The 11,441-nt window shown below is 39.2% G+C and overlaps 1 non-coding gene across 1 annotated transcript; it reads right to left on the bottom strand.

Moving 5' to 3' along the window:
* Positions 1-8,203: 8,203 nt before the first annotated feature.
* On the bottom strand, positions 8,204-8,309 carry LOC132043117 (small nucleolar RNA R71). The gene has a single exon (XR_009411668.1). It is a non-coding gene; the product is annotated as a small nucleolar RNA R71 (small nucleolar RNA).
* Between the last annotated feature and the right edge of the window lie 3,132 nt (positions 8,310-11,441).

The raw sequence follows: 11,441 nt of genomic DNA, 5'->3' as shown, positions 1-11,441 counted from the left end.
TATATTATTTTGGATAGCCGAAGGGCTTATGTTTATAAAGGTAAATGTATTTCGAAAATTCCAAATCTTACATGATTATGAGCATATAGTATGAATAATAGCAGATAAGCAGGTAAGTGAGTGGTGTTCGGTGGTTAGCCCCGGATACCCGTCGCGGCCCGTAGCTCGGGTCGTGACACTCACATACTTCCAAGCACTTCTGACCAAAAACTTTCCATTCTTCTCTAGTAACCACCAGCTTTTGTCTAATTCATCTGTTACCCGATGAGGAGGAATAGTTTCTATCACATGATTTACATACTCTTCAGGTATATATTGAATTAAAACCTGTGCATTCCATCCTTCTGTACTAGCAAAATTCTGAACTTCTATTTCCTCCTCCATACTATCATCAGGTAGGACATGATATAAAGCACCAAGGTTTGTCGAGTTGTCAAACCAGAAGCTAGAATCCCCTTTTTCACTTGCCACCATATCTGATGCTCCATCAATTCCCTTACTATTACCAATTTTCTCCAGATAGGTGATGCCCCTATAGCTTGTACAATCACAGGATGAAGCTTTTTGCAGTATTTGTTTATCATGAAAGAACTCCAAAATGAAGGCTTTGTTCTGAGATTCCACCATAGTTTACAGAAAAGGGCATTTGAAACTTCAAATAATATCAAGTAGTTCTATTTTACTGGTTAATTAGCCGTTTAAGTAACCAGAAATCATATTATAGTTTTAAAGCTCATTTTTCCATTACCAGAGTTACCAAGTCCTTTTTAAGACTTAGAGCCCGTTTGGATTGGCTTATAGCTTAAAGCTGTTTGCAGCTTATAAGCTGAAAAAAATAAGTTGGGGTAGTCCAACTTATTTTTTTTGGCTTATAAGCTGCTTTAGATAAACTAAGTTAAATGGGTCCAATTATTTTTTTGAGCTTATTTTAAGCACAAAATGACTTTAAGCTGGCCAGCCAAACACTCAAAAAAGCTTAAAACAGCTTATAAGCCAACTTATAAGCCAATCCAAACGGGCTCTTAGACATGAATCTGATTTAGAGGAAAACAAGGTCTGTGACATAGGTAAACAGATTAATTCCTATTCAAGTGACTCGTTATCTCATTTATAGTTGATATGATGTAATCTAGGTATTCTAATTTAGACTTAGTGATGGCAAAGTTTCAAGATCCTATACTATCCACTAATGAGCAATTTCAAAGCATTTTCCACAAGCAAATGAGTTTTGACTTTGACCTTTCATTTTCAATTTCCATATCATACTTAAGATCTTTGATCATTTCATATTCACCTTAGTTTGCAACAACCAGACCATTTAAAGACACAATTAAGCACATTTGGACACAAGCAGATTAATTATAGCACCCAAACTAGATTATCAAGACTAACAACCAACCAAACAAGCATAAACCAATACAAACATATACTTATACTATTAATAGACTCACACCAACATTAAAACAATACTAAAACAGTATTAACACGTCTAAACTAAGCCAAAAATTGAAGAAAATTAAAGAAAAAGCAAAGTCATAACAAGGAATTACCTTTTATTGGTACAGTCGGGGGAAGAACGAATTTGGGGCCTTGTGCTTCCAACTCCAACCTCAACCACACAGGAAGCAAAGAAAATAAATATTTTAGACTAAAACACTTAACTTCGAGAGCTAGCTCCTAAAATTTTTACTTGAAAAAGCTAATTCGAGTTCTAATGCTCAAATCAGGATTCTCGTCTGCGTCCTCCTTTTTTTTGTTGAGATTTGGGGGTTCTATTTATAGAACCCAAAAATATGAGTGAAACCTAAATTCCCGATATGGGACTTTTCAAAAATCTATGAGAGTTTTGCCTTCGAACCACAAATCAACAGCTAAGATAAGCTTGAATCGACAGTGAATGGTCCGATTCGGACCTGTTCGAGTCGATCTCAATGGAATGCAAACCGACCAATGAAAATCACGAATTCGAAGCCACAAGACAACAAACATCATATTGAATTCTCAGTATTTGACTGAAAAAATGATTAAAGAAAACAAAAAAAGCTAGAAATTACCTATTTTGGTGGTGTTTTGGTGAGACAAGGGTGGAGAGAGGACGGTGCAATAAATGCCTTGCCCCATTTGGGCATGGCAATGACTGAACGGGCTGTACCCTTTTGAAACATTGCCATTTTTGGCCTGTGATGAGGAAAGAGAAAAGAGAGTGGCGGCGGCTAGGGTTTCAACGCTAGCCACATATGATTTTTGTGAAATGGGGGAAAAAGGGCGAGGTTCAGCCATCTCTTGGCTTATGTATCAAAGGGGTGTGGGTCGGGTCAGTCCCTTTTGGGCTGGTCCCGGCCAAAATTAAAATAAGGCCAGATTTGATGTATATATGCCTATATATATGTTGTTTATATCGTTAGTGTATACATGCGTATATACATGGTATATACATTGTATTTTGGGCCACATTTTAAATAGTATCAACATCAAACAAAGTTTTTTCATTTAACAAAGTCAAATTGCCTTAATCATAATCAAATAATCTTCATCAAAATTAATTAAATGCTTAATTCAAAAGATTAATTACTAAGAATAAAATTACAATCATCATTTTACTTAATTAATTCAAATCCCTTGACTTTTGATTGAGTAAAATACTTAATAATTAATTACAGATGCTTGAAATAGATGACTCGTAATTGTTTTACCATTTTTGAGAAAAAAAAACAAATATTTCTTGAATTTCTAAAAAAAATGGAAAATAAGATACGGTTGCACTCTTGTCGATGTTTTGCCAAATGTAATGGCAAAATGTCACCAGGGTAATTTGGTAAACTCAATTTGGATTTATGAAGTGCATATTCTACTCAGTCTATGATCCAGGCACACTAAATAATTAAATAAAATTCTCGGAGGTCAAAAATGAGGTGTCAACAAGTGTGGTAGTTCTTCTCATAGACCTTCAACTGCCTCAAAGCATACACCCTCAACAGGTAAAGCCAAAATCGGAGCTGAAGTCAATAAAGCCTTGAGCTTTTGAAAGCTATCCTCACATTCATCGGACCATTGAAATGGCACATTCTTTTGAGTCAAACGGTCCAAATAAGATGCTATAGATAAGAACCCCTTCGCGAATCGATGATAGTAACTCGCTAAGCCCACAAAGCTCCGAATCTTAGTCATCGAAGTAGGCCTAGCCTAATCTTTAACTGCCTCAATCTTCCTGGGATCCACCATAATCCCATCCTTAAACACAACATACCCCAAAAATGCCACGAAACTGAACCAGAACTCACACTTAAAAAATTTGGCAAACAACTTCTTCTCCTTAAATAACCCAAGTACTATCCTCAAATACTTCTCATGTTCTTCCTTACTACGAGAGTACACTAAGATGTCATCAAAGAAAACAATCACAAACGAATCCAAGTAAGGCTTGAAGATCCCATTCATCAAATCCATGAAAGTTGTGGTGGCATTGGTAAGCCCGAAAGACATCACCAAGAACTCATAATGACCATAGCGGGTCATGAAGGCTGGTTTTTGAATATCCACGGCTCTAATCTTCAACTGGTGATAACCCTATCTCAAATCAATGTCACAGAAGACCGACGCACGCTGAAGCTAATCAAACAAGTCATTAATGTGGGGTATCAGATACTTGTTCTGAGTAGTAACCTTGTTAAACTACAGATAATCGATACACATCCACATAGAACTATCCTTCTTCTTAACAAGTAAAACGGGAGCACCCTAAGGAGAAACACTAGGTCTAATGAATTCCTTTCTCAACAAGCTCTGTAACTGCTCCTGCAACTCCCTCAACTTTGCTAGATCCATACGGTACGGTGGAATAGAAATAGTCCTAGTGCGTGGCTCCAAATCAATGTAGAAATCAATATCTCGATTAGGTGGCATACCGGGTAAGTCTATGGGAAAGACCTCTGAAAACTCACTAACTATCGGTACCGACACCATGGAAAGAGTATTTGCACTCGTATCCCGAATATACACCAAGTAAGACAAACACCTCTTATCCACCAACTTCTTCGCCTGAAGGAACAATACGATCTTCTTGGGAGCACGGCTAGGAGTACCCTTTAACACTAATCTCGGAATACTGGGCATATCTAATATGACTGTCTTGGCGTGATAGTCTAGAATCACGTGATAAGGAGACAACCAACTCATGCCTAAGATAACATCAAAATCTACCATATCAAGGATCACCAAGTCTACCCATGTACCATAACCCATAAAAGTAACTGTACAAGACTGATATACTCGATCTACCACTACAAAATCTCCAACCAGAGTAGGCAGAAGAACAGGCACATCAAGGAGATCACAAATCAAATCCAAACCCATAAAGAAATATGTTGACACATAAGAGAAAGCAGAGCCCTAACCAAATAATACAGAAACTGCTCGGTGAAAGACTGAAATAGTGCCTGCAATAACTACATCAGAAGTCTCTATCTCTTGCCTTCCTGTAAAGCATAACAATGAACTCATCCGCCCTCGGACTGTGTACCTCCACGACCACCTCGACCTGACTGAGCTCCAGCTCTCACTGCTTGAGAACTGCCCCAACCGGGCTGATGACTGCCTCTCCCATACTAATAACCGCCTCTGTTAGGCTGTGAACCACCTCTACTAACTGAAGGTGCTGGTTGTGGGAGTATTAAATTGGGAACTCTGCTGAGTCCCACTCTATCTGGATCTAGGACACTCTCTCGCAAAATGCCCTGGGTCACCACACTCATAGCGACCCCGGAATAACTTAGGCAGTAAAATGGATACAGAAGAACTAGAATACCCTCTATCATTTGCAGGTCAAGTATGAGAACCTCGCGAAGTTTGTCTAGAGCTGAATCCCCTACGAAAAGAAGGACTAGCAGCTGAAACCTGCAATGCTAAGTAAATGAGGTGGCCAAAATGATACTGAAAACTCTTGCGCGAATGGCCCTCACCTCTTGAAGAAGAACCACTGAAATTGCCAAACCGATGCATCCTCTTGTCCTCACCTTCACCATGAGCCTGAATCTTCGTGAAATCAACCTCAGTAACATGATCAACCACAGACTGGAAGGAAGATCTGGAAGCCACTAGCTGTAAGGCGACTAGCTTTAATGGAAGCACTAACCCCTTGACGAACCTCCTCACTCTCTCTGCCTCAGTGGAGAGTAACTGAACTACATAATGAGCCAAGGATGGAATCAGGACTTATACTCGGCACCCGACATGTCTCTCCGCTCCAAACAATTGAACTCATCTCTCCTCCTACCTCTTAGAGTTCGGGGGACGTACTTCTCTAGGAAGACATGATAGAATTGGGTCCAAGTCAAAGAATGTGACCCAACAAGTCGACAATCCACATAGGACCTACACCATATCTTTGCATCCCCACACGACTAAAAAGCAACATAATCAAAACTGGGCAACTCTACCACCCCAACTTTAGATCCTATCATGAAAATCAGCAAGAAACTCACACGAATCCTCATCAGGTGTACCATAGAACTCAAGCGGCTTCATCTTGGTAAGCCTCCCAAATAGATCCTACTCCTCATGAGTCATAGCCTTGCGTGCAATAGGCCTAGGAGCAAAAGTAAGCAGTGGAATCTCATTAATACAGGATTTCATAGTAGTGGTAGGCCGTGGCCCATGGGTCTGATACTACTCGGGAGTGGGACCTCCAACTCCAGTCTGAGATCGATCCGGTGTAGCTGGAAGGCCACCCGCCTGGGTCAACTCCTTAATAAGGCTTAAGATGCGAACCATGGCATCCTGCAAAGACAGGTGTAGTAATAACCTCAGGCTAAGCCTGGGCTGGTCCCAGCTCCTCATTATCCATGGGCTCGTGCTCATGCTCTATCTCTTGCTTAGGAAATAATGATCTGGCTAGCCATGGGTGCTCTACCCCATGTTGGTGCTACCCCATAACCTCTACCTCTACTACGGCCTCTAGCTTGGCCACGTCCTTGGCCTCTAGCTGGGCCACGTCCTCGGCCTGTAGCGGCAGATACTAGCACCTCATCTGTCGTGATCGTTGCACATGTCCTCACCATCTGTGAGGGAATTGGAATAGAAGTCAACTACCAATTTGAATCATCTAGATACCAATTTGAATAAAGTATCACGAAAGGAGCGAAAGAGTTGGAAGTTTCCTAAATTTTCTATAGCCTCTCACAGATAAGTACCGAGCTCATCGCACCAACATGCAAGACTCTAATAGACATTGCTCTTATACTCCTAAGACCAGTGAACCTAGGGCTCTGATACCAACTTTGTAATGAACCAACTCGTGGCTCATGCAGGCACCACACTATCCCCCGGGGTGGGCGAATGATGTGCCGGGATTTTGGCACATCTAATGCTCTTTAACTCTAAGTTTTACTTGTTTTCAAGCAAGTTCGTGGTAGTTTGATATGTTTTATGTGTTGTGCAGGTATTTTGAAGTTAGAATGCTCGAAAAGCGAAAAAATAAGGAAAATAGGCAATCTATTCTGATAAGCATAAGGACGGACCGTCAACATGCTCGACGGCCCGTCAAATCGCCTCGTCAAAAAGTTCCTGCGAAGTAATAAAAACATCAAAGCATACTCAGATCATCGACTTGCACTGTCAACATAATCGACGGTCCGTCGAAGTGCTTCGACGGTGGAATTCCTGCAGGGTGATAAAAGGGTACTCACATCGTTGAGTTGGTCGTCGAGCATGTCGACGACCGTCGAAGTGCAAAGACGACCCGTCGAAGTACTAGCCGAGATGGAACAGGACTGGGATTGATTATTCTGAATTTTAACTTGTATAAATACCTGTTTAGGTTTTATTTTTTAGACATTTGCAGTTTTAGACTTGTAGTAATTACTTTTGAGTTATTCATGCTTTTGAAGACTTCCAGACAATTACATTAATTACTTTCAAGTTTTATTTGTAAGTTCAATACAATAATTTAATTATGCAATCTTCAATCTCTTATTGTTTTCTTGTTGCCATGAATAGCTAAACACCTTTACTAAGGTTGTGAACCCAAGGATGGGTGTTTTGTGATTGGGGATCGTGAAAGATATACGCATAATGGATTGTTAGGGTTTATTTGTTCTTCGTATTCATCATATAGTTAGTGGTTGCAAACATTAGGTCACGCCATAAACTTTAGTTTATTTGGGAAAATAGCTAGGGTTAGGTAAGAACAAATAACAAGAACTCAAGGCTTTAAACCTTATTTAATAAATTCACTTAGGAATAAGAGGAATTTACTTGGCATAATTAACCGTTCTTCATGCATACTTTCTTATCTTTGGAAAAAGCATAGAAAGAAATAATCTTTTTATCGGGAAATAGTTTAGATTCATATAGAGGTTAAGTGCATCCGACAAATTACCATTAGAAGTATATCAAGATCGATACCCATGATCACACACTTTATCTAACGGGGACACAACCTTGGTTCTTTTTACCCATATATTTACAACTTTTAATTTTCAGTCACTTTAAATTAGTCCAAAACCCAAATCAATTATAAAACCCTTTTCTGGAATACATCAAGAACACAAGATTAGTATAATACTTGTTTAGTAAACTTTTCACACCATATTCTCTATGGGATTCGACCCCAACCTTGTTGGGTTACTATATTTGACAACGTTCGCGTTATACCACTAATAGGTGTAATTTGAGCGTATCAAATTCTGGCGCCATTGTCGGTAAATACGGTTTTGAAATTACTAAATAGTGTTTATGCTTCTTAAAGTCTTTGTCATATTCCAACACACCTCGTTTGCTACCTTGTAAACCAGGTGATCATGGCCAACAACGAACTTCCAGTCGAGAATGTTTTTGCTGATGAACCAGAAGCAGATGAAGACTTTGCATCTGCAATCGTTCATCCAAGGGTGACTGCTACTACTATCAAGTTTGATAATTCCCGTTTGATAATTCCCTCTATCATATGCTCAAACAAGAGGGATACTTTCGGAATGCAGTCGATGATGACCCTCACCAACATATAACAAACTTTTACGGATGTGTACTCTCAAAGATATCCAATGGGGTGTGACTCAAGAAGCAGTCCGGATGAAACTCTTCAAATATTCGTTAGCCGGAGAAGCAAGAAAATGGTTCACAAAGCTGCCCCCGAACTATATTGCCACATGGGAAGAGATGGTCAGAGTTTTTCTCAGGAAGTGGTACCCCCCGAGTAAAAGAGCTGAAATTCGTGATCAGATTTACGAATTCAAACAATGTAATGGGGAACAAATTTTTGAAGCTTGGGAGAGGTACAAGGAATATTTGAATAGGAGTCCAAACCATGGTTTTCCAGAACAGATTTTGAAAGAGAAGTTAGACCCTATGACCCAAGCAATAGCCAATAATGCTACCACCGGGTGTTTCATGAATAAGTCCTAAGCTACTATTACTGATATACTTAAACTGATTGACTACCCACAGCCAAGCATGGCATTCAAGTAATTCTAATGGACTATCACTTGGAACACCGTTGATTCAAAATATTGTGAAAGATAGCCAGGAAACGCAGCAGACATTGGCACAATTGGCCATTAGTCTCTTTTTACTGACAAAGAGGCTTGATGAGAAAGAAGAAGAAAGTAAATGTTTGTGAAGATATCTCGTATATATATATATATATATATATATATATATATATATGCATGCGCTGGAATGTACTAAGTCCATGAGGGCCCGTATCAAGAGGGCCCCCCTTCGCAAGTTGAGAATGTTCAGTGTGCAGATTACATAGCGAAGGAGGAGATTCCCAGGCCAACTCAGCGATACTGGCGACCCTAACAAGGGCAGAGGTCATACAATCAAGGGAACTATAATAACAACCAAGGGAACTACAACAACAATTATGGTGGACCGAACCAAGGGAGATACAACAACAACAACAATGGTAATTTTGGGAACAGAAGTTACAACCCTTACATTCCACCAAAAGGGCAATCTAACGATCAAGGTAGTTCGAGGTTGGAGTTAATGCTTGAGAAAGTGTTAGCAAGTCAGATGAACACTGAAAATACATTATCTGGGCTCTCAGAGATGGTGGTCTCTTATTCGAAAGAAATTATTCGTAATCTTGAAATAGCAGATGCGTGATCTTTTCTGCAGAACAAGATCCTCGCTAGAAAAGGAGGGCTTCCTAGTGATACTATTCCAAACCCGAAGAATGGTGGGAGAGTGGAATGTACTTTTGCTATTAGCACAAGGAGTGGTAAAATACTTCAAGGTGATGACAAGAATGTGGTTGATCTAGAACCTATTATTAAGGAAGAAGAGGTGCGTTCTGAAGTGCCTATTATTGATGAGGAAGTCAAAGGTAAAGAAAAAGTTACTGATATTCTAGAAGTTGCTGCTGATACAGGGAAACACACGATAAAAGGGGCTCTTCGCCCTTGACTCGGGATGACAAAGCAAAGCCTCCTTTCCTCGAGGTTGGCAAAGAAGAACGATGATGCTAAGTTTCGAAGTTTTATGATCGGTTGGGCTAATGCTGAATTTTCCATTCTTGGATGCTGTCAAAGAGATGCCCGGATTTGCTAAGTTTGTGAAAGACCTGCTTACAAAGAAAAGGTATGTTCAACATGAGACAGTGAATTTAACCCATAAAGTGAGTTCAATTATTGCTTCCACCACAATTAAAGAAGGGAGACCACATGGCGTTCACTATTCCGTGCAATATTAGGCTTCATGCATTCGCCCGTGTTCTGTGTGATGATGGGGCGAGTATTAACTTGATGCCCCTCGCTATTTTCAAACAATCTAGATTAGGGACCCCTAGACTGACTTCTATGCGACTACAGATGTTACATTCCGTATTTTGTGCCCTCGGGTAAGTCAAGGCAAGTGACACAAGTAGCGTATGGAAAATTGTAAAGTTGGAATATTAAGAAAGGCCAGGGGTAAAAAGGTAAATTTGCAAAACGACTCATGGAAATATGGCGAAAGGCTAGGGGCAAATTTGGAACTAAGGAAAATGTTTTTCATGAAATAGAAGAAATTGCTAGAATTTTCAAGAAAGGGGGGGCCACTTGGCCGTGGCCCCCACTTGCAAAACATGGCCAAATGAAATTAAGCCAAGCTAGGGGCTATGAGTTCAATTTCAATTGGAAGGGACTATATATATATATGGGAAAAGATGACTAATTCATCTTATTTCCCTAGAGTTTTCAAGAAACAAGAAAACAAGAAAAGAGAGGAGAAAAAAAAATGGCCATTCGGCCTTGAAGAAAAAAAAAAAAAAAAAGAAAAAAAAGAGAGTTTCCAATTTGTTCTTCATAGCCAAACAATCCCTTGAAGAGTTCTTGGTAAGGCGAAGTGACTTGTGGAGCAAGAAAAACACATATTCATACAAGTTGTTAATTGGAGTCAAGTGAAGAAGTGAGGAAAAAGGTAAGGTTTAATTCTTTTCTATTGTGTTATGGATGTTTGAGTATGTTGTGTGCATGGAAATGGATGGAATTCATGTGATGGAAGTGTGTGAGTGTGTGTGGCCGTGAGTGTGTGTGTAGTGTTGTATGTGTTATGTTGTGTTGTGTTGGTTGTTGTAGTGTATGGAAAATATGGAAATTCATGAAAAGTATGCTTAAGGGGTGTGTTGGCCGAATGGTAGGTTATGCTAGGGTGTGGTGAATTGATTTTATTTATGATGGCAATTGTTGTTATGGTAGGTTTTATGATGTTAGAATAAAGATTTAATGGTTTGGAGGAATGAAAATTGGATTGTTGTCTTGAATTTGAAAGAAGGAAAAAAAAGTTGTTGTTGTTGCATAAATTGGAAGATGTGGGTAAGTAGTATGTTGATGGTATTGTTGGAATATTATGTGAATTATATTGTATTGAGTTATATTGAATTGTATGGAATTGTATTGAATTGCATGGACAAGAATTGAATTGAGTTGAATTAAATATAAGTGGTTTGTTGGAGATGAATTAGTAAGTAGAAAATGCGTTGGAATGGTCTCGTTGCATATATGAGAATTTTGGATTGAATATGGAAATTGACGGAATTGTTGAAAATTGGATATGTAGCTTGGAATGCTCTTGGTTTATGCTTGAATGATCTTAAATTAGTATGTGAATATGAACATATCGTATATTGGGTTGTAAGTGTAAAGTTGGATTTGGAGTTGTTGCATTATTTGGAAAATAAGACTAGTTGCGCTAGAATGCGTTGCCTTTAGTCGATTGTTGATGTTGTTTATATTGTTGTTGGTAATGGTTGTTGTTGTTTTGGTAGTATGAATCTCTAGATGTTATACGTATAGGGAGACGCCGCCCAAATTTTTGTTTATAAACAAGTATTGGTTAAGGTTAACATTTGGTAATTGTGACCAAATTGTAGATTTTGCTTAACTTTGGAGCTTGAGTTTGGAGACGTGTGCAAAGCGGAAAAGGTATGTGAAGCCTACCTCTTTCCCCTTTTGGGATGT

The sequence above is a fragment of the Lycium ferocissimum genome, unplaced genomic scaffold (assembly GCF_029784015.1).
Source record: "Lycium ferocissimum isolate CSIRO_LF1 unplaced genomic scaffold, AGI_CSIRO_Lferr_CH_V1 ctg21365, whole genome shotgun sequence".
NCBI classification, from domain to species: domain Eukaryota; kingdom Viridiplantae; phylum Streptophyta; class Magnoliopsida; order Solanales; family Solanaceae; genus Lycium; species Lycium ferocissimum.
This window is presented reverse-complemented; position numbering and strand designations above follow the sequence as displayed.